Source organism: Podarcis bocagei (assembly GCF_964188305.1).
Source record: "Podarcis bocagei genome assembly, chromosome: 8".
Lineage (NCBI taxonomy): Eukaryota > Metazoa > Chordata > Lepidosauria > Squamata > Lacertidae > Podarcis > Podarcis bocagei.
In genome coordinates this window covers 22,659,444-22,687,251 of record NC_138133.1, presented here as the reverse complement: position 1 = coordinate 22,687,251, position 27,808 = coordinate 22,659,444, and the positions used below count along the sequence as shown (strand labels likewise).

The 27,808-nt window shown below is 44.9% G+C and overlaps 1 long non-coding RNA gene across 2 annotated transcripts; it reads right to left on the bottom strand.

Moving 5' to 3' along the window:
• Positions 1-22,386: 22,386 nt before the first annotated feature.
• Positions 22,387-26,514, bottom strand: LOC308594035. 2 transcript variants are annotated; one of them, XR_014011251.1, is made up of 2 exons: positions 26,332-26,514; positions 22,387-22,971 (listed from the first exon to the last, which is right to left on the bottom strand). It is a non-coding gene; the product is annotated as an uncharacterized lncRNA (long non-coding RNA). The 2 variants fall into 2 exon arrangements; XR_014011252.1 differs by lacking the exon at positions 26,332-26,514 and adding an exon at positions 26,062-26,169.
• Positions 26,515-27,808: the final 1,294 nt, after the last annotated feature.

The following is a 27,808-nucleotide window of genomic DNA, read 5'->3' as shown; positions in this document are numbered from 1 at the left end:
CCTACACCATATGAAAATGGTCTTATCTGACAAGCCTTACTTCAGGGGTGAAGTTTTCAATGTGGCACAGTAAAGAAAAGTGCATCAGTAGATCTTAAGGAATTCTTATCGGGAGTCCTCCTAAGTCACTTGAGCTCCTTGTTTCATTCCCACTAATTCCTTCTCTTGTTTCTCGCTCCAAGTCACCAGGTACATATCCCCTTACCCCTTCCATCTGCTCTGTTCTTATGATGCTTAAAAAAAAAATCTAAACTAAAATTGCTGGTTGCTAAGCAACACCACCTCCCACCTTCCCCCAGGGCAACCTTTTACTTATAAATATGGAAAGCATGAGTATTGTTTTAGACTTTTTAAAGATTCATATGCCACATGTTTGCCTAGTAACACATGCGGGGCAGGAGAGTCACACATATTAACCCGTTCTTGATTAAGAGGGTGGCCCTATGTTCCCTGCTGTCCCCATCTGAACTAACAATGTCCCTTTCCCTCAGTTCCATGAGGTCACTACATAACCTGTGGAATGACGCAGTCCCATTTTGGGACTGGCTATTGGGAGAGAGCTGTGCATGGTTATCCCATACAATCATTTACAACAAATGAGAGATGAGCTTTGAACAGACACAAAAGAGAGGGCAGTTGGAAAAGAGGGAAACTCCAAGTCTTTCATACCAGAAAGGAGGGAGCCCAGTCCTATTTATGTGTGCTCAGAAGTACCTGGGGCATACTTTCCAGATATGTTTAAGATTGCTGTCCAGACTAGATGCCCTGAGCAAGTCCATGCAAGATGCTTTTTTCACATGCCAAGGAATTTGGGGTAAGATGGGAGCAACGGAAGTAATTGAAAAGGGGATGCTGAAGACGAGATCATTTCCTCACTGTGTGAGAAGAACCACACTTTGGTCTATTTCTAAAGCCCTCTTCAGTGTCCCATCAGCAGGTCAAGAATCATATAGGGAGGTGTGGCGTTTGCCCACCTAGGTGTGTGACATCATACTGGGTTCATAAGGAAAGGGTTAACTAATTGTAAAATGCCTAACCAATAGGAACCCAAGGGGAGGAGTTAGAGTTGGAGTTGTTAAGAAGAGTCTGGAGTTAGAGAAGAGAGAGGATAAGTCTGTGGGTTGGGCTAGTCTGATGTGAGAGAGTGATAAAATCTGTTAAGAGGAGTCAGTCAAACAGCTGAGATAATCAGTCAGAAGGTATTAGGAAGGTATAGGCCGGTAAAGAAACTAAAGTTAAGAAACTGTCCAGAATATTATCTGAGAAACCATAAACTTGTTAATACTTATAAAATTAACTTGGTTTTTTTTGGGTCAATTTAAACAACTGTCTGGTCTCAGTGTGTACCCGAGAGTAATGGGTTGGTGGCAGCGGGGAAGCGGGCACAGTGGTGGCACAGGGATCAATAGACCGTCAAACGTCCGGGGACCCTGTGTGATCGCCACAGGGGGTCGTTGGGATAAGTGCATAACCAGGCACACCATCTAGGGAGGGGGCCGGAATTCAGTGAGGGGGCCGACTCCACTCAAAGTTCTGCAGTGGCTGTGTGTGCATGCTGTGGGGCTTGCTTGTGTCATGTGTGCAAGCCATGGGGGGGCCACACAACACAGCAGCACTCCTCCTGGTTTGTGTGAGTGATGTCAGCATGCCATGGGGGGTGCACACACGGTGGGCTGACATCACGTGGCCCTAGCCCCCTCAATTACAGGGGCAAGGCAGCGCACACAATCTCAACCATCCTCATCATTGCTTCGTTGCTTTCTAGGAGTTGGTGCAGTGGGAAGCCTCCAAACAGGAATGACTATAAGGGAGGAGCCAGCACATTCATCCCCTTGCCCTCCTCACATGACTCCTCACATGACTCCTCTCTTCCCTCCTCATGTGACTATTTTACTTGCTGCTGGAACACCTGATGAGGCTCAAAACAGGGTGCATCTGAGCCCAAACTCTTGAAATATATCTGGAAACTGAGAGTTTCCTATCTAAGAAAGATATATATTGCCATTCTCCCATTTTTTATGCACTTCAATACAGCTAATACGATGGCATTAGTAACTATTGACAGACAGTTAACAACATTCCTTTCAATGCGTGACAATTTTTCACAAGAAAACACCAAAATAAATTTGTGTTTGCATTTCACATAAAAAAGTCTTCACAAACAAACTGCTTTTATGGGCTCGCTGTATATTTCATTAGTTGATATCATTAACATAAAGAAGAGATGCTCACCCATTATAGACCACTGGGTTCAATTTATGGTGTCTCTGATCAGAAATTCATGCACACACACTTAACAGTTATTGTCACAGACATAAAGCAAAATCCTTCGTATGCCTACTCAGGAGGAAGCCCCGCTGGGTTCAAGAGAACTTACTCCCAGGTATAATTGAGTACAGGATTGCCACCTAATACATCTATGACAGGTAACATGAGGGGGGACACACACAAAAAGGCATAATCCAAAACAAAACAGTCACATATTTTGCTGAACTCCAGAAAACAATTCAAACACAACATGGCCTTAGGACGGGACAATTTTTCTAACACAACTAGCACAACTGTGGCTGAGTAATAAAGGCTACCCACACTTAGCTACTCTTGCCTTTACTAGATGGATGCTCATTTATTCTGGCATTTTCACTAAAATACTATACCTGGTCTGAATATTCTTCAGTCATCAACTTGGGATAGAAACTAGCAATTTCAGTGGGGAACAATTTTATCTCCAAGAAACACTTAGGCTACAATCCAGTGCCAAGTTTTCTGGAAGTCTTCACTTCTTCTATTATTTTTTCCCCCAGTCCACCAGCATTTCCTACATCAGTGACATTTCCCCCTCTTGGATGCTGCTTTTTCCTCACAACAGCGAGAGAAATCATGCAATGGCTGTGATTCATGGTGCGCGAGGAAGTGCACTGCCACTATACTCTACCCAATTGGTTGTGGTTGTGTTGCTCCTCACCAGGACTGTGTTGAGGCAGGGCAGCAGCAACACTGGGAGAGCGTCGGGTTGACAACAGTGCAGTGGCACGCAGTGAATTTTTTTGTAGGGGGGAAATTAGGGCCAGAGGCGCCAGCTTGTGGAGTCGCGCATGTGACTTTGTCACATCCCAATGTCACGTTAGTGAGCATCATGCCTTCCTCCCTAAGCTGGGCAGAAGCTTCCTGGGCTTTGGGAAGGAGGCACTAGGCCTGTGACAGGATGCTGGAACCCTGCTGCCCCCTTCCCAAAACCAGGTGAGCTTTGGGAAGGTGGCAGGATGGGTCTTGGACCCTAACAAGACTTCTGCTGCTCAGAAGACCTAGAGACTCTTGAGATGGGGGCTTTTGTTGGGTGCCATGTTTTCATCTAGGGTCTGCTTAATTTTTGCTGTTATTTGTATTAATTGTTTGTATCTTTATTGTTGGGATGTGGGTGGCACTGTGGGTTAAACCACAGAGCCTAGGACTTGCCGATCAGAAGGTCAGCGGTTCGAATCCCTGCAATGGGGTGAGCTCCTGTTGCTCAGTCCCTGCTCCTGCCAACCTAGCAGTTAGAAAGCACAAAGTGCAAGTAGATAAATAGGTACCACTCCAGTGGGAAGGTAAACAGCATTTCCATGCACTGCTCTGGTTCACCAGAAGCGGGTTAGTCATGCTGGCCACATTACCCAGAAGGTGTATGCCGGCTCCCTCAGCCAATAAAGCAAGATGAGTGCCACAACCTCAGAGTCGTCTGCAACTGGACCTAAGGGTCAGGGGTCCCTTTACCTTTACCTATCTTTATTGTTAGACTTCATCATGACTTACATGGGGATTGTCCCCTTCATGGATCACTGCCTTGCCGTAGCGAAGGGGCTTGAATAACTCAGAGAAGCTATCAGCTATGCCGTGCAGGGCCACCTAAGATGGACAGGTCATAGTGGAGAGTTTTTACCAAACGTGATCCACCTGGAGCAGGAACCGGCAAGCCACCTCATGAGAAGAGAAGACTCCCTGGAAAAGACCCTGATGTTGGGAAAGATGGAGGGCACAAGGAGAAGGGGACAACAGAGGACGAGATGGTTGGACAATGTTCTTGAAGCTACCAGCATGAGTTTGACCAAACTGTGGGAAGCAGTGGAAGACAGGAGTGCCTGGCATGCTCTGGTCCATGGGGTAACGAAGAGTCGGACACGACTAAACGACTAAACAACAACAACAACACATGGGGATTGTTTAATTTTATTGCATATGTACTATTTATTTATTGCTTATGGCTACTTTTCCTATATTTTTGTACATCTTCAAGTTGTAATCCATCTTGAGCATGGAAAAGCAGCATACAAGTAAACAACGATGATGTTGATGGGCCACCATGGGCTACCCACCCTTTTTTAGCTGAACCTACCTGACCAGAGGTAATGTGAGGAGAAAATGAGGCAAGGGTAACATGGTACCCCACCAAACAAACAAAAAATCTGACTGTGCTTTGGAGTTCTCCATGTAGTTTAGGCCCAGCTCATAAATTTCCTGCACGGATCCCATGAACATCACCATGGCTGGAGTTATTTTCTTCCACTTCTTGGAACACGATCATGCCGTTGAATTTCTCCGAATGGTTTTGTACACGGGTATCCAAAGTGCTGGGGAAAGGTCAGCAGAGAAATGAACAATACACATGGGCAAATGCCCTCCATGTGGTGGAGGTGGCTCAAGGAGGAAAAGCATTGCCAAAATGGCCGCCAGCCACCCAGGCCTAAAAGCCCATCCATTTTCACTTTTCTCCATGTAGCTATGCAATGACATACACACAGTGTCAGATTTACATTTAAGCTAAACAAGCTATAGCTTAGGGCCCCAGTCTCTTGGGGGGCCGCAGAAAATTTAAAGGGGGGGAAACTGGATGTACATTTCCAAAATTTAAGATAAAAAACAAATAAAATAAAACCTACATATAGCAACAGTGTTTTGTGTTGTGTGTAGGCTCCTATCATGTAAGCCATGGGTAGGCAAACTAAGGCCTGGGGGCCGGATCCAGCCCAATTGCCTGCAGATGGTCTGGGAATCAGCGTGTTTTGACATGAGTATAATGTGTCCTTTTATTTAAAATGCATCTCTGGGTTATTTGTGGGGCATAGGAATTCATTCACCCCCCCCAAAAAAAATAGTCTGGTCCCCCACAAGGTCTGAGGGACAGTGCCCCCCCCCGAAAAAGTTTGCTGACCCCTGTAATGGGCCCCGCCTGCTATCCTGCTCCCTAAAATATCACTGCTTTGCTAATTTCTATCTCAATTACTTTGATAAAATACATATTTTGTTTCGTGCAAATGGTTTTAGATACCTATTAGGTCCATAAATTACCATCTAGCATATAATCAACACAAAAAACAGTGACAATTTGTTGTAGACAATGGACAGCTGGACATATAAAGGGCTCCATTACCTTCAGTAGCTTAGGGCCTCATCAAACCTAAATCCGGTCCTACATACACAAATGTGAAGAGATTCAGTACTGTAAGCTGGCCCTCACAGGATGCCACAGGATGTGACAGCCTTGAGCTCAATGGTCTTGCTTTTTACCCTGCCAGCCAGTGTTGTGCACTCCCTCCTAAAAAGCGCTGCAGATGGCAGCCACCGCTAATCCTGCTTAGCATGAGGCCAGATGCTGACAGCAGCGTCAAAATGTTCGACACCCCTGTTGTTGCTCAGGAAACGATGGAATATCCCCCCCCCCAAGTGCAACTAAAGGTAGAGCACAAAATTAGCCATGTCATTCGTATTGTGCCGCAAAACGACAAGGGCCCCAACTATAATTGCATGTGCGGCATTTTACGTAATTTTCTTGTCACTTGTAACGGGTGACATTGATGTCGCAAGCCTTTTAACCACCTTTTTTATTTAAAAAAAAGGAAAAAGGAAAGATGCTAACAAAAGCAAAACCATAAAAGTATAGGAATTGTGGTAGGAACCTGGGGGCGATGAAACGAAGATGCTATATTCACGAAGGGTGCATTAATAATAGACATGTGTGGGAGACAGCGAAGTATGTTGGGAAAGTGCGGCTTCCAATTAATGGGAGGGAAGTAGAAGGGAGCCAATTTTAAATCAGAGCAACGTTCTGGCTAATGTAGACTTTATATTCAAAGAAGACCCGGCTAGCCCCATCTCTGATGACCTTCTGCTGGTAGGCGGAAGGTGTGTTAACTGGTTGTATTTATTGATTTTAATGATGATTTTTACCTGGATTGGTTTACATTTTCTTGTCTTTTTCTTTTTACTTAGTATGTTGTTATTCTTATTCTTACATATTTTCCTCAAGACAGCTTGTAGTAGGGTTGCCATAATGCGGACAGAAAAGTTGTTGAGCTATTTTTCAAGTTTTGGCCAAAGTTGAAAATCACAAATAAATGAGGCATTTTTGAGCTTTTTCTGAGGAAAATCGACAAGAACAACACGGCCGACATGGGCTGCCATACATCTGGATTTTCCTGGACATTTACACCCAGACTCTGCTTGCAGCTGCAATATTCTGAAAATGTCCGGGAAATTCTAGATATATGGCAACCCTACTTATGGATAAAAATAAGAACTTCTAAAAAACATGGGGGGGTGTAACACATTTTATGACAAGACTTGAAAGGCCACTTACAATATTTACAGACAAATGTACCAGGAAAAAACTCAATTAAATGGGGGGGGGGGCGTCACCAAGACCCACAGCAACTTTCAAGTGGTCAGTGGGGAAAAGATGTGGAAACCTTTGGTCTAGATCAGGCTTTCTCAAACTCGGCCCTCCAGATGTTTTGAGACTACAATTCCCATCATCCCTGAGCACTGGTCCTGCTAGCTAGGGATCATGGGAGTTGCAGGCCAAAAACATCTGGAGGGCCGAGTTTGAGGAAGCCTGGTCTAGATAATTAGTAGATAGGTAGCCGTGTTGGTCTGCCATAGTCAAAATAAAAAAATTCCTTCCAGTAGCACCTTAAAGACCAACTAAGTTAGTTCTTGGTATGAGCTTTCGTGTGCATGCACACTTCTTCAGATACACTGAAACAGAAGTTGCCAGATCCTTCTATATAGTGAGAAGGTGGGGAGGGGTGTTACTCAGAAGGGAGGGTGCGAATGGGAGATTGGCAGATAGCTGAGAGAGCCTCTTGACGACTCTTAACGATTGTAATAGGTCTTACAGGAAAAGGCAAGGGGTGGGAAGGTGAGAAATGGTTTAGTCATGTATAGTGAGATAAGAATCCAATGTCTTTGTTCAGTCCAGGTCTTTTCATGGTTTTAAGTTTGGTAATGAGTTGTAATTCAGCAGCTTCTCTTTCCAGTCTATTTCTGAAATTCCTTTGTAGTAAAATAGCTACTTTGAGATCTTGTATAGAATGTCCTGGGAGATTGAAGTGTTCTCCTACTGGTTTCTCTGTTCTGTGATTCTTGATGTCAGATTTATGTCCGTTTATTCTTTGGCGTAAGGTTTGGCCTGTTTGTCCAATATAGAGAGCTGAAGGACACTGTTGGCATTTGATGGCATACACAATGTTAGACGATGAGCAATTAAATAGTCCCGAGATGGTATGTGTGATGTTGTTGGGGCCAGTAATGGTGTTGTCCGGGTGTATGTGGCAGCAAAGTTGGCATCTGGGTTTATTGCAGGCTCTGGTGCCAGTGTCTGTGTTAAGTCTGGTTGTAGTATTATTGTGGGTTAGGAGTTGTTTAAGATTGGGTGGCTGTCTGTAGGCAATGAAAGGTCTTCCTCCCAGAGCTTGAGAAAGAGAACTGTCATTGTCCAGGAGAGGTTGTAGATCTCTGATGATGCGTTGTACTGTTTTAACTTGGGAGCTGTATGTGATGACTAGAGGTGTTCTGTTATTTTCTTTTTTGGGTCTGTCTTGCAGCAAGTTCTCTCTGGGTATCAGTCTGGCTCTGTTGATCTGTTGTCTAACTTCATCTGCTGGGTATTTTAGTTCTGAGAAGGTTTGCTGTAGATCCCTTAGGTGAGAGTCTCTGTCTGTAGAGTTGGAACAGATGCGGCTGTAACGTAGTGCCTGGCTATATACAATGGACTGTTTGGTATGTTTGGGATGGTAGCTAGAGGCATGTAGATATGTTTGTCGGTCAGTTGGTTTGCGGTATAAGGTGGTGTCTATGCGCCCATCCTGTATTTTTATAGTAGTGTCCAAAAAATGTATTTCTTGCATAGATTGATTCATTGTAAGGTTGATTGTGGGGTGAAAATCATTAAATTTCTGGTGAAAGGTGTCCAGGGTCTGTTGACCATGTGTCCAGATGATAAAAATATCGTCAATGTATCGCAGGTACAAGAGAGGTTTGAGTGGGTAGGAGTTCAGAAAACGTTGTTCTAAATCTGCCATGAAGATGTTGGCATACTGTGGGGCCATGCGGGTGCCCATTGCTGTGCCGCTGATCTGAAGAAACAGGTCATCACCGAATTTGAAGTTGTTGTGGGTAAGGACAAATTGGCAGAGTTTAGTGGCAAGGTCCGCTGTGGTTTTATCTGATATGGTGTTCCTTATAGCTTGTAAACCATCGTTGTGTGGGATGTTGGTATACAGAGATTCCACATCCATAGTAGCTAGTATAGTATTGTTGGGAAGATTATTTAAAGATTGTATTTTCCTCAGAAAGTCTGTGGTGTCACGTACATAGCTGGGAGCATTGATGGCATATGGTTTCAGAACAGAGTCCATATAACCGGAGACACCCACTGTAACAGTGCCAATACCTGAAATGATGGGGCGTCCTGGATTTCCTGGTTTGTGTATTTTGGGTAGAAGATAGAAAGTTCCTGGTCGAGGTTCTGTTGGTGTGTTGGTGAGGATCTGTTCTTGGATGTGGGGGGGTAGCTCCTTAACAATCTTGTTTAGTTCTTTCTTGTATTCTTGTGTGGGGTCTGAGTCCAATTTTGTGTAAAAGGCGGTATTGGAAAGTTGTTTGTGAGCCTCCTGAATGTAGTCAGTTTTGTTCATGATGACGACAGCTCCACCTTTGTCTGCTTCTTTAATTATAATATCTTTAATTATAACAACGCATCATCAGAGATCTACAACCTCTCCTGGACAATGACAGTTCTCTTTCTCAAGCTCTGGGAGGAAGACCTTTCATTGCCTACAGACAGCCACCCAATCTTAAACAACTCCTAACCCACAATAATACTACAACCAGACTTAACACAGACACTGGCACCAGAGCCTGCAATAAACCCAGATGCCAACTTTGCTGCCACATACACCCGGACAACACCATTACTGGCCCCAACAACATCACACATACCATCTCGGGACTATTTAATTGCTCATCGTCTAACATTGTGTATGCCATCAAATGCCAACAGTGTCCTTCAGCTCTCTATATTGGACAAACAGGCCAAACCTTACGCCAAAGAATAAACGGACATAAATCTGACATCAAGAATCACAGAACAGAGAAACCAGTAGGAGAACACTTCAATCTCCCAGGACATTCTATACAAGATCTCAAAGTAGCTGTTTTACTACAAAGGAATTTCAGAAATAGACTGGAAAGAGAAGCTGCTGAATTACAACTCATTACCAAACTTAAAACCATGAAAAGACCTGGACTGAACAAAGACATTGGATTCTTATCTCACTATACATGACTAAACCATTTCTCACCTTCCCACCCCTTGCCTTTTCCTGTAAGACCTATTACAGTCGTTAAGAGTCGTCAAGAGGCTCTCTCAGCTATCTGCCAATCTCCCATTCGCACCCTCCCTTCTGAGTAACACCCCTCCCCACCTTCTCACTATATAGAAGGATCTGGCAACTTCTGTTTCAGTGTATCTGAAGAAGTGTGCATGCACACGAAAGCTCATACCAAGAACTAACTTAGTTGGTCTTTAAGGTGCTACTGGAAGGAATTTTTTTATTTAGATAATTAGTGTTTCACTCTAGCCTTCTAATTGGCTAGACCTGCTTTCCTAAATGTCAGTCATTGTGATGACTTCAATCATTGGCTAAAAGCACTGAAAGGCAGAAACTAGCTAGCTTCTCACAAAGGCAATAGGGAAAATAGTGCCCGCACATTTTGTGTCATACCTCAGGTTCTGCAGATGCTTGAAGCTTGCTCGGAAGGAAGGAAGGAAGGAAGGAAGGAAGGAAGGAAGGAAGGAAGCCAGGAATCTCAGAGATATGGTTCATGGGGAAGGCGACTGCTCCCTGCATGGACACCCATGTTTGATGCTTAAAACACAATGTGAGAAATAAAAGAAGGAATTAAAATACAATTAAAAATCATTATGCGTATTCAATGCGATTAATGTGTTGTTTCCCCTTGTTGAGTAAGAAATCCACAAACATGCCATCAATGTCATTTAGGAAAAAACCCTCAAAAACAATTCTGCAGACCATGGTTTGTTAACCCTTGATCTAGAGTTTTGATTTTGATTTTTTTGTCTGCAGGTCTTTCCTGGTAAAGTGTTTATTACAGTGGTACCTCAGGTTACATACGCTTCATGTTACATATGCTTCAGGTTACAGACTCCGCTAACCCAGAAATAGTGCTTCAGGTTAAGAACTTTGCTTCAGGATGAGAACAGAAATTGTGCAGTGGCAGCACGGCGGCAGCAGGAGGCCCCATTAGCTAAAGTGGTGCTTCAGGTTAAGAACAGTTTCAGGTTAAGAACGGACCTCTGGAACGAATTAAGTACTTAACCCGAGGTACCACTGTACTCCATAGAAAATTGAGGCATCTACCTGTGATTGGGGAGTAGAGTCACAATTAAAAGGCATATTGTATTATTGAAACATGGTTCTAGGAAGTTTGCAAGCCTAAGAAAGCAGAGGTGCCAGGACAAACTCGTGTATTTGGCCACCTAGTAAATCAGTGCTTTTCTGAGGCATTTATGCTCATGACACATTCAATCTTTATGACATATAATGCTTTTAGTACAAGTAGCAAACTGCTCAATTCTGTCCTTGCCTTTCATTTAAAGATTAAGTGTCTGTAACCCAGATAGGCTGAAAACTTAGCATAATAAACGAAGTTTTGCAGGAGCAATTCAACCTTACCAACAAAGAGCCTTAGCAACTGCTTGGCAACTAAATAACTGAAAGGATACATTTGTTTGTATGTATGCATTATGACTGGTTTTTACTTACAGAGGCTGAGAACAAGAAAACAGGGTGGGCGCGAAGAAGTGAGGGGTGAAGATCAAGCTGTAACTGTAATGCAAGTATTCTGGATTTTGCAATTTGCTTTGGACCTACACGGTGAATTATGTTCCCGTGCATGAGAAGAGGACAATATGGAGACAAACCTGGTTTTGGGCAATGGATTTGCTGCTTTTGCAACCTTATGGCATTCCAGATCCTTGGGCATAGGACTTCCTTCTCCATCCCATGTTGGCTATCTCTCACTGCCAAGCAGGGAAGTCTACATAGCAAAACCCAAAGAGGCAACAGGTGTCTGCAGGTACCTCCCTCACCAATGCCTCACCTTTCTCTATTTTTGCTTCTACAAGGATCCCTGGCCACGATCCTTTGCGTGTATGAGTTTCACCCCACTCTTGGTATTTGTGCGGATTAGGGTTACTTCGCTTAGATAGGATGACTCTTTCTATCCCATTTCTATTTCCCTTTTAACTCCCCGTAAGAGAAGGGCTGCCCTAGCTAGCCATGTAAAAGTTTGGTTAGGAAATAAAGTTTTTAAACTTCCAGTGCGGTCTGGTTGTTTATCCTTATATCTCCGCATTCACTTGCAAAGGAACACCCCAGGCTGTGAGTCTCAGGCCTGGTCACCTGGGCACATACAAAGTTCAGAATCCAGTTCCAAACTGCAAACTGAGTCATGACAGTAGCACGTCAACTCAAAAACGAAAGGTAGCAGGAGTTCATGATTTTTCTAACTCAGGTCATATTTCAGGTCAAATAAATAAATAAATAATCATTTTTCCTCCGAGACATCTGAAGGCAGCCCTGTTTAGGGAAGCTTTTAATGTTTAATAGGTTATTGTATTTTAGTGTTTTGTTGGAAGCCGCCCAGAGTGGCTGGGGAAACCCAGTCAGATGGGCGGGGTATAAATAATAAATTAGTAGTAGTAGTAGTAGTAGTTGTAGTTTGTAAGTGTGGCATTCATACGGAGCCCCCGGTCGTCTCACGGACTATTACGGAGCCCCCGGTCGTCTCACGGACTATTGACCGTACACCACTAATCCGCTGCCACCAACCAGCTCCTCCCTGGTAAATCACTTAGTCTCAGTCAGGTTCTTAAGTTAACAAAGAAGAGTGTAGTTTATTGCAGACACAAATAAACTTTAACTGCATTCAAAATGATGTTACTCTTTACCTTCTTAGTCTGTCTCTAACTCTTCTACCTTCCCTCACACAAGAGCCAACTGCACTAACTGTCTCTCTATTTCCAACTGTCTGCCAACTGCTTTCCCAACTGCCTTTTCCCAACCAACCCACTCAAACCTCAGGCTAAGCCCTTTTATAAACAGGTGGGCTCCGCCTCTGGCTTTTCTATTGGTCTACCTATTAACTCTTTCTCTCCCCCTGTACAGACATTTTCAAAAGAACGGGCAAATGCCACAGTAAGCATTTTTGAAAATCGCTTTCTTAATGCCAATGCAGATAAAGTCCATTATTATACCCATATTGCAGGGGGGATGACAGTGGCTCGGAGTGTGTCATGCCCACAGTGCAAAGTAACCCAGTGTTGTTATAACCTCATCATGGAAAACGGGAGGGGAAGTCAAAAAGACCAAAACAAAAATTATGTATTTGAGAGTATACATGAAAACTTTTATTTTTTCCTTGAAATTCAATTTTAAAAATATTTTTTAAAAAACAAAGCTTGCTCCTGCTTGTTCATTAACAACCTGAGCAAAGGTCCACTTCCAGAGTAGCATGTTGGAACGTCTAAGTCTCCAGAACAGCCCACGGACTGAATCAGTGGTATTCTTCCTCTCTTGTGGGAGGGATGGCCGAGAAGCAATGTGAGCAGGATCTACCATATTTTTCCATGTATAAGACTAGGGTTTTTACTTTTAAAATTAGCTGTAAAATTTGCCTTCATCTTATACATGGGTAGTGCAGAGGTGGGTCGGGCAATTGGTTGCAGCCATGAGCAGGAGATTATCTGCGGCAATAGGGCTGGTGACTGTGTGAAGGGCTGTAGATGATTGGCTGCTGCCGCGGTTGATTGGCAGCTGCGGGTCTTCAGCGATGTGCGCAACTGTTGAGCGATTTTTGGCAATCCCCCCCCCCCCGCCCAAAAAAAGCTCAACAGCTCTGGGCAATCTTCCCCAAAAAGCTTAACAATGCTTTGAAATCTCCCCCCCCCTATTTTCTTAATTTGGTGTCTTATATATAGGGGGTGTCTTATACACGGAGGCATGTTATATACAGAAAAATACGGTAATTGACAGTCTTTAGTGTGGATAATTTAGATGGCTATCCCCATTATAAAGAGGGCACTCAGATGGCCTCTCTTAGATATGTCGCATGTTGCTTGAGCTTTGGCTCCAAAAGAGTTCTCCTCTCCTCATTTTCAAATGCATGTCACTTTCAAAGCCCTACCAATGATGCTCATTGCCACAAGACATTTCAGATAAATGGAGCAGGAAATAAATGTAATTAAATGCATTCGAAAAACATGTAATTTTGCAAGTCGTTTCTATCTTGCAAGGCTAACATTTTCTCTGTTGTATCAAATATTCTTGCGTACATCAATTTCACTGAAACCTACAATAGAATTGTCTTGCACTTTCCTATAAATTAATACATTTCCAAAGCTCCCAAGTCACATTGAGTGTGTGCTATTTCTACTACGGACGACTTAGAGACGTGCAAGTTACTGTGTCCAGAAGCTGCAGTGGCAAGAATCTTTCCCCACCTTTGGGTACCAAGGTCATTCACCACCTCAGCATGAAGTTCGAAAGAAGCATCCTAGGAATAGCTTGAGCAGTATCATGTTGGGAGGCAAGTTTCAGGGCAGTCGTGGCTGGAAAAAGAAGAATTAAACCTCCCCTCCGTGCACACTATTGTCCCAGTTTGAACTGGGGCAGGGCAGGGGGAGAGACTTACTGTAAAGCAAGAACAAGGCAACAGGCTATGTGAACATAATGTGTAGTTCAGGCGTCTGCAAATGTTTTCAGCAGGGGGCCGGTCCACTGTCCCTCAGACTTTGTGGGGGGCCAGACTATATGGGGGGGGGGGATGAATGATTTTCGCCTGCCCACAAATATGCCTGAAGATGAGCCAGTGTGGTGTAGTGGTTAAGAGCGGTAGACTCGTAATCTGGTGAACCGGGTTCGCGTCTCCGTTCCTCCACATGCAGCTGCTGGGTGACCTTGGGCCAGTCACACTTCTTTGAAGTCTCTCAGCCCCACTCACCTCACAGAGTGTTTGTTGTGAGGGAGGGAGGGAAAGGAGAATGTTAGCTGCTTTGAGACTCCTTCGGGAAGTGATAAAGCAGGATATCAAATCCAAACTCTTCTTCTTCTTCTTCATTCAACTTTGTGATTGAGGGAGTGGCTGTGAATGACTGACATTCGTATCCATTAAGCATTATAGAGTCATTGTGCCGTGTTTTTTGTAGCAGAGTAATATCAAATTGCTCAAAATAGTTGAATAGAGTAAAAACTATGTGACTGCTAGGAATCACAAATGAAGAGGGCGCTGTTGCAGACAGATCCTGCTTTCAGGCCAGTGTGGTGTAGTGGTTAAGAGCGGTAGTCTCGTAATCTGGGGAACCAGGTTCGTGTCTCCGCTCCTCCACATGCAGCTGCTGGGTGACCTTGGGCTAGTCACACTTCTCTGAAGTCTCTCAGCCCCACTCACCTCACAGAGTGTTTGTTGTGGGGGAGGAAGGGAAAGGAGAATGTTAGCCGCTTTGAGACTCCTTCGGGTAGTGATAAAGTTGGATATCAAATCCAAACCCTTCTTCCTCTTTTTCTTTACCTGTCCCAGTTGTCGTCCCAATAGCTGCAGTTGGGCTTCTCCATCCAGCCAGGCACTGTGGCAGGGTAGGAGGCTGCGTTGGCTGGCGAAGACAGGAGCAGCAGCCCCAGCAGAGGAGCCGCGGACAGAGGTAGGGGAACCAGGGCGTCAACAGAGCTGTTACTCACCACCTGCTGCTGCTGCTTCCAGAGAGGCACCGTGGAGAAAAAGACAGAGCCGTCTGCCAACCCACATGCAGCAGCTGCAACCACCGCAACAACCTGCCTGAACGCCATGGGTGGAATGAAGGAGAAAGGCAGGCAGGCAGGCAGTGACGAAGAAAGCGTGTGAGGAAGCGGCGCGGAAAAGGGGCACAGAGAAGGAAGGAAGGGCGGACTGAGGAAGAGGAAGGAGGAGCAGGAGGAAAACGCAGCAGCCACAAGCAGCCGGCGTCACACGCCCCCTTCACAGCACTGCCCTGCTGAGGCGGGCAGGCGGGCGAGCCGACTCCTGCCATTGACGGTGCCAGGCGTGGGACAAGATTGCTCCGTCCCTGAGGAGAAAAGCACCTCTGTGTGAGGGAGAGGGAGAGAGAGAGAAAGAACACGCGCATTGGCGATCCACGTGGTGGCGGTTCACGCGGCAATTCCCGGACCGTCCACGTGCCAGGTCTATAAGGCAATTGGGCCTGATCCAGCCTGCGGGCCTTAGTCTGCCAACCCATTATTTGATCCTAAGTACCAGGAAGTCTATAAGACGTATAGCCAGGGAGGTGTAGCTGTTAGAGTGTTGGACTAGGATCTAGGAAACCAGGGTTCAAATGCCCACTTAACCATGAAGTTTGCAGGGCTACCTCCAGTCATTGCTATCTCTCAGCCTAAGCTACAGGGTTGTTGTGAGAATTACATGGGGAGAGGGAGAGCCAAGCATGCCAGCATGAGTTCCTTGGAGGAAAGGTGAGGTAAAAATAAATAAATAAGTAAATAAGCTAATGTAACAGCTATGGCAAAACTGTATAGTTATTTTTAATTTTTAAGGTGTGTTTTTTAATAAAATATATATTAATTCAGCCCCAAGAGAACCAAAAGAGTGGGATAGATATGTATTAAAAAAATAAGCATGCTGTTGTTGTTTGAAAAAGATTTTATATTACGAATACATTTGTTTCAGGAGCCAGGTGCAGGGCAGGCGATTGCAAAAGGAATGAATATAGGAGGATCGAAAAGAACCTTCAGTAACATGTTACAGCTGAAGGTGTAATGAACGATCTTGGATCCTGGGATATACAACTGGACCTGAGTGCGAGGTGCACCGCAGCCAAGGAGTCTTACTCTCCTCTCCCGGGTCAGGCCTACCTGGGGGTAGAGCTGTGGTCAAGTAAACGTACCACAGCACAGCTCCTTCTTGTGTGGAGCCAGGCTCTGATGAAGGATCATGCTGGGGGAGCACCTGTTTGCCCCCTCACAAATTTGTGCCCTGGGCCACGGCCCCAAGGTGCCCCCCACGCTCCACCTCTGTGCTTTATTGTGTTTTTAATAGTTTGTTGGCAGCCGCCCAGAGAGGCTGTGGCAGCCCAGTCAGATGGGTAGCGTGTTATTATCTCAACCCACCGGCAATTACTCACACACAGCCTTCCCCAGAAAACAGATGTTACAGGGGCCAGGCCAGCAGTGTGAACCCTCTTCCAACAATGGTGTGAGGGTCCTTGCCTGTTCTCCAACAAACACGTCTTGCATACAGAAAGCCAGTCTCTGGTATCTCAAGGTACAGCTGGAAAAGACTCCATCCTGAAACCCCACAGAACCACTGTCAGTCATTACTGAACTAGGTGGATCCAGTGTAATGCAGTTTCCAATGTCCTATGGAAGGAGACCAGCGAGTGGCTCTGATTTGTCATTTTGATGAATTTATCAGACATTTGTCAAATAGCTGGCTAATTAATCTTCTGGCTCTGAGTTACTTCCACCCGTAGCCTTAAGCAAAGACGGCATATATGTGAAGATGACGGCTCATGACTGCAGCCGAAAGAGTGCCCGGCTGAATACCTGCTTAAAACATCGGCATAAATACCAAGCAGTGGTAAATCAGATCAAAGCAATGTACATGTTAATAAGCATCCCAAAGTGCTAATCGTGGCTTTAGGAAGAAGAGTAAAATGCATTTACCGTCCTCTTTTGTTCTGCCTCTCAGCATGTGGTTTAAAGCTAAATCTTCCTTGTGCATCATCCAACAGGATTTTAAAAAAGAAAGAATGTGGAATTGCTATTTTTGTTAATTGTTCATGAGATCTCATTAAACTTTCCTATCATACCAATATTCCATTCGTTTAATCAGCGATAGTTGGGGCCGCAAAAGATAAATCTGTTCCATTATTAATAGGCTGTATAGTTGTTGTTTAAAATATTCTTGAAAAGAAGCGTCTTTAAATAAAAGCAGTTATTTTTTCTTTAAAATGCAGTGGTTGTGTTTTTTTCTTTACCAATTAACTTTTTAAAAAACCAAAAAAAAATCACCCCCTCATTCTCAAAGTGCCATCTGATCTATGCTTTGTATATTTATAGTGAGTTTGGAGAAGAAAGAGGGGAATTTGATGAAGTTCTTTAAGTTATTAATTATTTCTCTTGCCTGCCTGAGTTGCATAAGGGAATCAATCCTTTAAAAGCCAGGCAAAGGGATGGATAAATTGTCCTGCTCTTTAAATCAATGCCTTTCAATGGAAGGAAATGAAGCCTGGTCTTTGAAGGCAATTTTTGGAACTGCGGTTTAGTGCAAATTCTACTGCCAGTCTCCTGACAAACTAGGTTGCAGGGGCATATTCAGGCTGGAGACAAGATGACAGCCTTTTCAGAGAGTTGAAAATGCTACAGAAAACCATCATTGGCCACGGTGCACACACTCATGCCCACAGTCATCTCTGCTCAGGAGATTCTTCAACAAATTCTACAAAATTTGTTGACCTGAAATGTTGGCAGATGCAGCCATGCCCTGTTACGCTCTCCTTAAAGCTACTCAATTCTCTTTTAAATCAGCTCATTGTCTCCAGACTGATGTTGGAGATAACCTTATGGCAAACATGAGACTGGTACCAAAAAAGCACAGCATCCTTCCTGTTTCCATTGGCATGATACATTTAAAGCAGTGTCTTGCTGCTTTAAACCATCACGCCTTCCTCCCCAACGAGTCCTGGGAGCTGTAAGGGATCTGAGAGTTGCATGTTCAGACCCAGAAACCTCCCTCCTAAATAAATCCACACTTGACTCAAATTTTGGTTTTGGTTTTTGGCAGAATTTAGGCCACAACTTTATTGATTTCAGAAAGTGAATGGTTTCATAGGCTCTGGTTCGACTAGCTCCCTGCATTGCAGGTAGCGCTGACCCAGGGCACCAGCATAGGTCAGCCTAGGGTGAACACCTGGATAAGCGGAAAGCTGGGAACAAGCTATCTCCGCCACCCAAATGTCCCCCTGGACTCAGGCACAGGCACAACTCCCTCACAGGGGTTGACTAAACCATCAAGTCCCTGGATTCCTTTAACGGAATACCCTTCACATAGGGGTGGGGAGAGCGTTCTCCCATCCCTATCACCTGAACCAGTGCCTATCCACAACCTTACAAGTTGTGACAATTTGCTACGCGGCAGGCGAAACCCAAATAGCAACAGCCAATCAGCCAAGTGGGGAAAATTCCTGCCGTGCCCCTGTCCCAATGACAGACAACACACATAGCAAGGTCAAATGCAAAACCCTAAAAGTAGGGAGAGGTGGGCGGGTTTTCCAAATGCACATGCCGAAAGAGGAAGCTCTGGGTCACGTGCATGGGGATAAATAGGTCCCTCGAACCATTTGGACTGCGTCCCATTGGCCAGATTGCACGAGGGACCTACCAATCGGGTGTTGTGGCTGACCAATCGTACCCACCCACAACACAGGGTGTCAGTTTCCAGGTCTCACCGCAATACATCCCCTCTTGAAGGGAGGACCCGATTTGTCATGAGACCCCCAATCCCTTCACAGAGCTACAATTCCCAGAGTTCCTTGGGAAGAGGGATTGATTCTTAAACCACTCTGGGAATTGCAGCTTTACAAGGTGAAGATGGGTTTCTTAACAACACTCAGCATCCTTGCAGCTCCAAGGATCCTTAGGTCATTCAGAAAATTTGTCTGAGATGGTCATCAGTGCATGATGGCCCAATGAAACTCTCCACCCGAAGCTGCTATTTGCATCAGGAGAGAACCATCCAGTGGCACTAAGGAAGGTTTCCTCCCAATGCAAACAGCAGTATTGGATGAGAGATTTCATTAGGACCATAACAGGAGGAAAAGGGCTATACTATCCCTTCCCACATATGTACCTCCATGGTCCCAATGCTGCTTGAGGCCCCATTGTGGATTCTATTTACATTACATAAAGCATGCACAATTAATTGCAGTCCCGGAATTAACATTAAGTCCAGTTTGGCCCACGAATTCAGACCTTACCTTCAGGTGTTTCCTAGAAACTCAGTTTTATCATGTGTGAATTGAGAAACTCGGAGTTATCTTTAAATGTTTAGGTTGGGGGTTTTTTTTAAGAGCAGAGTTGCAGATTTGATGAACTGTGCAGTAACTCCCATAAGTGAGCACACACTTTAATTAACTCCAAAATTAACCTACAAACCTCACTGAACACAACAGGAAAATCCTAAAATCAGCATTTCTAGGCCAAAGAAATTTGACACCTCTCATTTTTCAAATTTGCACATAAAAAGGTTTGGCCGGCATCAAGTTTTCCGTCCAACTCTCCTGGGCATTGCAGATTGCATAAAGTTAGTTACTGCTCCAGATAGAAGGCATGCTTTAAATAACTGGAATCTCTGAGTGTACACACCATTTATGGTTCTGTGTTATTTATGTGGGACATCTAGGCATTATATTATTCTGTTCTAGAGACCTAAAATGCTGATTGAATCTCTGAGTGCTATAAACAACACTCTTAGAGCAATTCCTCATTAAGGTAAAAGGCTCCTTGCAATATACAAATATACGGTCATAGAGACTCTGTCCATATAGTAGTCAGCCACATCAGCCAAGCTGCAATGTCGTCAGTCCGTCCTTTGAATGATTAAGTCAGGAATCAGGCTTGAAGCATTGGCCCTGTGTTAACACTGTGAATGGTCAACAGGCCCAAGACATTTTGCTGCCTGTGCCAAAGGAAAACATGGCACCACCCCTAGTTCAGTGTACACCAATTGGACTGTTGGTTTTTACTTGAACACTAAACTGGATAGCATCCTCAACCGCACATGATGGCAGCAGCCTACTTTAGGGCAGGCTGTGTGTGTGTCACACATCGTTGACACCACCCACCCTCAGCATTTTGCTGCCTGAGGCTGCTGTCTTGCTTTGCCTAATGGTAGGGCTGGCCCTGATGGTTAAATCCATTTCAGCTATAAGGAGAAGGCAGTTTCTCATCCTTCATAATGATTTTAAGGAGTCTGGTGAAGTTCTCTTCCAAGTACATATCATGCAATCATGTTTTAGTTCGTTTGAAACTGGCCGTTGCAAAGTATCAGGAATTATTTATTTTTAATATTTGATTTGCACCCTAACCTTCAATGGGGTCCCAGGGTGAGTGTGAATATTAAAAAAATAAACAATTATTGATACACTGCAGTGATTTGGTTTCCGTGTATTGATGCTGTTTGAGAATCTGAGAAAAGTGATCCTAAAGCAAAAATGGGGAACTTCTGGTGCACAGGTGTAATTGGACCCACAAAATAATTTTGGCAAAGCCACTCTCACCTGTCTTCCTCCTAATGTCAGGTACCAGACAAGTTAGGTCACCTCGCTGCCCTCACTACTAACCATGTGAACACTAGAAAGAAGTGAAGACTTTTTAATTAATAGGAAATTAGTGGTTTTAATTTTATCTTTTTAGAGTGCACCGTGAACAATTTGTGGATATGGATTCTTTTTTAAAAAAAAAAGCTATGCTGTTTCTTTCTACTTTTTCCCCACACTGGAAACAGTGGTCTTCATCCCCCAATTCATTAGAGGCATACAATCTTTTTCTAGTTGGCTAATAGCTTCCCTGTGGTTTGATAAATAATCTTTTAGAGGCTAAACAACTGTGAGAAGCATCTTGGTGAAGCCCTGACTGAAGCAAAACATTTTCCACAAGCGCTCCAATTTGAGCAAAATTATTACTTACCGCCACTCCAAAGTCCCTGGCACTTTTGTTTTTGCAACAACAACCTGATATCTCTCTCTCTCTCTCTCTCTCTCTCTCTCTCTCTCTCTCTCTCTGGTTCAAGCTAGTCAGTGAAAGCTCCTGATTTAAAGACAAGCCCATGAAATGCAAATCTGCAAAGACATAAAACTCTGGTACATTGGGCTTCAAGGTTAGCTTTATTTTGACCTTTTCCAAAGCATGTCCTACAGTTTGGTCTCGGGCAGCCTCAGAGCTTTGGGTTGGGGCCATGGGCATCCTGTAGCAAAGGGAAACGTAGCTTCAGATTATGGTGGTAAACTGACCATCCCTTCTGGCCAAAGTCTGACAGAGAAGCAGGCCCAGGCATGGATGAAAAGCAGAGCTGTCTCTTTTGTTGGGAGAGACTAGTGTACGCTCAGAGGCAGGACTGGGGTTTGCGGCTTGATTCCCAAATATGAAAGGACAGCTTGCTACAGAAACAAGAGACTGCAGGCAGTGTGTATAAGCTCCCAGTATGTTCCAGATTATTGAAAAAAGCAAGATCCCCACATTGTCTGTATTGTACCCAATGTCAGAGACTGGGCAGAGGAGGAATGGCAGAAACTGCCTCCCCAACCTGACCTTTCCAGGGAGGAGGAAGAGGAAGACAGTATAGATTTACAACAGGGGCTTGAGGAAGGTCACGGCTCAGAGGCAGATAAGGGGAAAAGTTGGGAAATTATGGGAGAGCCAGAGCAACACGTTGTCAATAGAAGGCATTCCCGACCCACCATCTCCCAGAACCTGGCGGGACTTAAAAGTAGGGGAGCAAAGAGCTCAAAGGCAGAGGGCACGTAGCAGCTATCGGGTTGGCCAGGGGTTAGGACAACCCCCAGGCAAATGACAGAAACGTTTCCTGTCTGTCCCTCCCATCAGCGTGCAGCTCTAGGGAGTTCCGACAGCCTTCCCCGACAATTTATAGTAACTCATGCCTTGGGGACACTGAGCACACATTCAGAGTCCAGCAGAGATAAAACGCAGTCAGAGCTAGGCTGGGGTTGTAAGCACTAAGCTACTTTATTAAGCATAAGGCAGAACAAAAGAAAACATGCCTCCTCTCTCTGGTCTTCACTGGAGAGAAATCAGAAGTGAAAGCAAAAAAAACCCCCGGAAACAGTACAGTAAACATCTGCTCCAGTGATTCCAACAGTCGATACTGGAATACATTGTGGGGATCACACAGGGTCCCTGGATGTTTCACCGTATATTGATCCCTGTGCCACCACTTTATTTCTCACTGCCACCACCCAGGCCCTACTGAGCCCAGTCAGGGTTAAATTGAAACATATACTTTTGTTTATTTATTGCAGTTTAACAAGTGTCTGGTTTCATAGACAGTATCAGTCAATTGCATTCATGGGGTGCCTATCCAGACCTATATCTTTCGCTACCTGCTTTCACTCACTAAACCACCTCTCAGATATTTACTTGTCTTCCTAGCCCCTAACTATTCCTGACTCAGCTTATTTCGCTACACTAACTCAACCTAACCACAAACTCTATCCCAATTCACTCCCACTCCAACCAACCACCCAACTCTCAACGAATTCCCCCCTTTGCCCCCCCCAGAACTGGTTTTATAGTCCCTCTGACTCCACCCCCTGGGTCCTGATTGGGTAACCTGTTTAACTATTTCACCTCCAGCACTCTCCTTATGTTAACATCACATACATAACACAGACTTGTGAGGAACCAATCCTACACAGTATCTGCACAGTAAGAGGAATAGAAACCCAACAGCAGCACCCGTAGAGGAGGTGATGATGATGATGACGAATGAGGAAGTGGGAGAGACGGAGGGTGGAGATTCACTCAGGACAACGCCATTATCCAAGAGTCTGGGTTCTATAGCCTTTCTCTGTAAAGATTGAAATAAAAAAGGACTGTAAGAAACCTTTCCTTGTCTTTATACTTTCCTGGGCAGCCAGCCGGGAGCCACTGACAACATCCTGGCACCCATGCCTGCTAACTTCTTATTCTTTACTTGGGGGGTAGCAGTCCTGGACTTTCTCCTGTTCCCATGCCACGTTTGAAGGCGTTTTTTCCAATGATAACTTTCATACAGCAATTGAAATTATCACAGCTCAGTCAGAAAACATATACAGTGGTACCTTGGGTTACATACGCTTCAGGTTACATACACTTCAGGTTACAGACTCTGCTAACCCAGAAATATTGCTTCAGGTTAAGAACTTTGCTTCAGGATGAGAACAGAAATTGTGCTCCGGCGGCGCAGCAGCAGCAGGAGGCCCCATTAGCTAAATTGGTGCTTCAGGTTAAGAACAGTTTCAGGTTAAGAATGGACCTCCGGAACGAATTAAATACTTAACCCGAGGTACCACTGTACTTTGTGCACATAAGGCTTCAGATTCTTTGGCATCACCAATTAAAAGAACCTTGGGAATAAGGACTCCAAGACTAAAAAAAAGGTCTATGCAGGATAGGACCGGCCCTTGTATTAAGCAAAATGTGGTGACTGCCTCAGGAAGATGCTGGGCACTACAGGACAGTGGCACCAGCCTTTCCCAGATGCTCTAATAACTTTCTAATAATGTTAAAACAGGTCAGTGTAGATCCAGCGTGGATGTTATTCAGCTGTGGGTCAGTGTTGGAGAAGGGCTGCAGGTCAGTAGCAGAGCATCTGCTTTGCATGCGAAACATCCCAGCATCTGCAGGTAGTTCTGGGAGAGAACCCCACCTGAAATCATTGCAAACTTTTTGCCAGTCGGTGTAGACAATCCTGAGCTAGATGGACCAATAGTCTGGCTCAGTATAAGATGGCTTCCTATGTTCCTAAATAATTGCTTGTGCAAGAGATCTTCAGCCCCTCTCCTCCCTGCTGAGATGCTCCCTGCTATTTCCATATCTGCTCCAGAGTGTGGGAGGAAACCCCAGAACCAATATAGGGGACTTGTGGGGGAAGGAGAGTGGGAGAGCATTGCTTGTTTTTAAATAATTATGTATGTTACAAAAGTACGTGCATTCTCTCTCTCTCTCTTTCTGTCTCTCTCTCTTGCAGAAGTAGGAATCCTTCTACTAATGGAATTTCCCCCTTAGTGCTACTTCGAATGCAACCTAATATGCTTTACTTTTTTTCTCTTCTAGACGCTTTGAGATATATAGTGAAAAGTGGGGTACCTTAATTGATAATAAATAAATGCTAATATTCTCCTTTGATTTGTACCAGATGGGAATGTGCCCCTTCAGTTGCATTCTTCTTCGTGGCAAGTATTGCACAAAAGCACTTCCTAATGAACGCTGGATTTTCACTCTGTTGGTGTCAATTGACATTCAGCCGCAATTGGAGAGCGCGGCTCAATATTTAAGGTTTATTTTATTATGTTCACCTCCACCCCCAGCAGTTAAGTGCAGTGGCTTTCAAACTCGCTCACCCATTTTTATGCTATTATGGCATTCCTTTGCATTTTAATTGCAGGTTTCCATTTTCAAGAGGGCGGCAAATGTCCCCAAAAGTTTCGAAACTAGTAAAAAGCTTCATTCAGGGCACTGCTCTCAGCTGCACTCATTTTTTTAAATAGGAGGCAAAAGGAAAGCTGCTAAGAAAAATGACGGGATCCTGAGAGAACATAAAATGAGATGCTTCAGTGAAACAGTCCAACTTGGCTTTAGGCCAGTTGCCCATATATGTGTGTGTGTGTAAAAATGGGATGTTAGCTTGGTTAACGTAATGTATCAAATAAATCCAGGGTTGTTTATGGACAGTCAGTATTAGCATTTCCACTTGGTGCTCACCAACAGCAAGAGGGGGTCCTGCTTACCTGACCTCCTGCCACCACCATTGCGGTGGCGTACCAGGAGGATGTCAGAGACTGGCTGGATGAGGAAGAGAGGTGACAACTGCCCAGTCAAGAGCTCGCCAGGGAAGGTGCAGAGGAAGAGGATTTCGAGCCTGGGGATTGGTGGTGGGACACAGGCCACACCTCAGAGGAGAGGACAAGCTGTTTATGGACAGTCAGTATTAGCATTTCCACTTGGTGCTCACCAACAGCAAGAGGGGGTCCTGCTTACCTGACCTCCTGCCACCACCATTGCGGTGGCGTACCAGGAGGATGTCAGAGACTGGCTGGATGAGGAAGAGAGGTGACAACTGCCCAGTCAAGAGCTCGCCAGGGAAGGTGCAGAGGAAGAGGATTTCGAGCCTGGGGATTGGTGGTGGGACACAGGCCACACCTCAGAGGAGAGGACAAGCTGGGACATGCTAGGAGCAGGGCACTAGAGAGATAGCAAAGAGATGGAAGCAGGCACAGGCAAGGTGAGAAGGTTTCCAGTTTGGATGCAGGCACCGACAGAGATGACAGAGGAGAGGTAGACCCTGGAGCTTTCCCTCAGAGCCACTCTGACAGCTTCTCTGCTGACAGCTCACCGGCCCCACTCCTAGAATGAAGCGTTTATTGCATATTCCTGAGCAGTGAGCCAGGCAGACACAGAGAGAGTCCCAAAGATCACATAGAGAAGGGCCCGACACAGAAGATTAGGGAGTGATGGAAGAGCTTCAAGCCAGTTCAAACTGTTTCATTAAGTGTCAGGGACTGGGCAGAAGAGGAGTGGTGGAGACCGCCTCCCCATCCTGACTCTTCCAGGGAGGAGGAAGAGGAAGACAGTATAGATTTACAACAGGGGTTTGAGGGAGGTCCCAGCTCAGAGGCAGATGAGGGGAAAAGCTGGGAAATAATGAGAGGAGGAGGAGGAGCAGTCAGAGCCAGAGCAGCAGCTGGCTGACACGTCGTCATTAGAAAACATTCCAAACCCTCCATCTCCCAGAACCTGGTGGGCCTTAAAAGTAGGAGAGCAAAGAGCTCAAATACTTCTTCTTTGTGGCTTCTTCCTTGTGGAAAAGGAATTCAGTAATATGAAGCACCCATCATTCCTATGCTGGACCACAAAGCCATCTTCCTAGCCCCCTCACTTGTAAAGCTTAGATCCTCACCATACTCATCTACATCTTATTCCTGGTTCCTTATATTCTCCTTCTTGGTTATTTTTTTTTTCAATTACAGAGAAAAAGCTGCTATGGAGTGGAGAAAGGAAATGTGGTTGTATGAATCAGTCCCAAAGTCACTCATAAAGTTGATAATTTGATGTGTACAGGGTTGTGAATGTATATCTATCTGCCTCAACTTAATGGGTTACAAACTAATCTAAAATGTTTCCCCAATAGTAAAAGTTAATATATCCCCCAAATAAAACTATTCATTACCTATGATGGAGATCCATCTTGACAGTGCTGAGATGCAGTCTGACTGTTAACTGCTTTTGGCTTTACCAAGACTTAAAGCATATCCTCTTTGTGACATCACACATGACATCAGAATGGCATGTTTGCATTCAACCTAGACTATCTCCATGCCAACAGTAATGGCCAGTAAACTTCTGCAACCAAGTAACCATCAGCCTGACTACCCATTTGTTTCTGTCTAGACTATTGGATGTTCATTTTTTGCTCTCATAATCAAAGCCGGAAGAATGGCTGTGTATAATATAAAAACCTGCTTCTACTGTTAAAGAAAACTAATTGTCAGGGACTGGGCAGGGGTCAGACCTCCTCCTCATCCTGCCGCTTCCAGGGAGGATGAAGAGGAAGGCAGTATAGATTTACAACAGGGGTTCGAGGGAGGTTACAGCTCAGAGGCAGATGCGGTGGGGGGGGGAGTTGGGAAATCATGGGCGAGTCAGAACAACACTCGGCTGACACCTTGTCATCCTTGTCATTAGAAAGCATTCCAGACCCTCCATCTCCCAGAACCCAGTGAGCGTTAAAAGTAGGAGAGTAAAGAGCTCAAATACAGAGGAAACTTAGAGGCACCCGTAGAGGAGGTGATGATGATGACGAATAAGGAAGTGGGAGAGAAGGGGGTGGAGATTAACTTGGGACAATGCCGTTATCCAAGATGCTGGGTTCTATAGTCTTCCTCCATAAATATTGAAATAAAAAAGGACTGTAAGAAACTTTTCCTTGCCTTTATACTTTCCTGGGCAGTCAGCCGGGAGCCACTGACAGCATCCTGACAGAAAGACAGGGTCACCCTTTAGAAGTCTCTCTGTGTTCTTTGTTTTGCTTTCCTTAATAAAGAAGCTGACTGCAATTTTGCCATGTGCTTCTCTCTCTTTCTCTGACCTGCAAACAACCTGCTCCACCTGTGGGCTCCCTGACAGTTGACAAGTGAGAGTTCACGGCGGCAGTGAGACTGATGCTGTGCATGCAGGCTGTCCGAGCCAAACCACACTGCCCTTGGCACTGCCTCTGATCAACACCACCCAGCACACCGTAGCTGGGTAGCAATGGGAGGTTAGGTCAGCAGCCCTGCATCAGCAACCATGACTGGTACACATATTCAAACTGTGTGACCTGAGGAGTCAGGTTGTTCAGCTCCTCTCAATGAGGAGTGCAGGCATTTTCTCCTTGTTTAGCCTCTACAGAATCTGTTGAGCATGGGGAAAGAGGGTGGTGATGCCAAAGCAATGTGCTAACCTGGCAGAGGGAGCTAAACCCACCTCCAGTTGCAGCCGCTTTGTTCTAAAATCCAAGAATGGGTTGTGTTATGTAGTGTATTTTCACCCTGGGCCAACAGGGGGATACTGTATATAGTTTTCACTCAGGTCTGTAGATAGTTTTCACTCAGGTCCGCGGCAGTTAGTTTAGGCGGGAACTCTGAGCTGTTGTGGTTACAATGTTG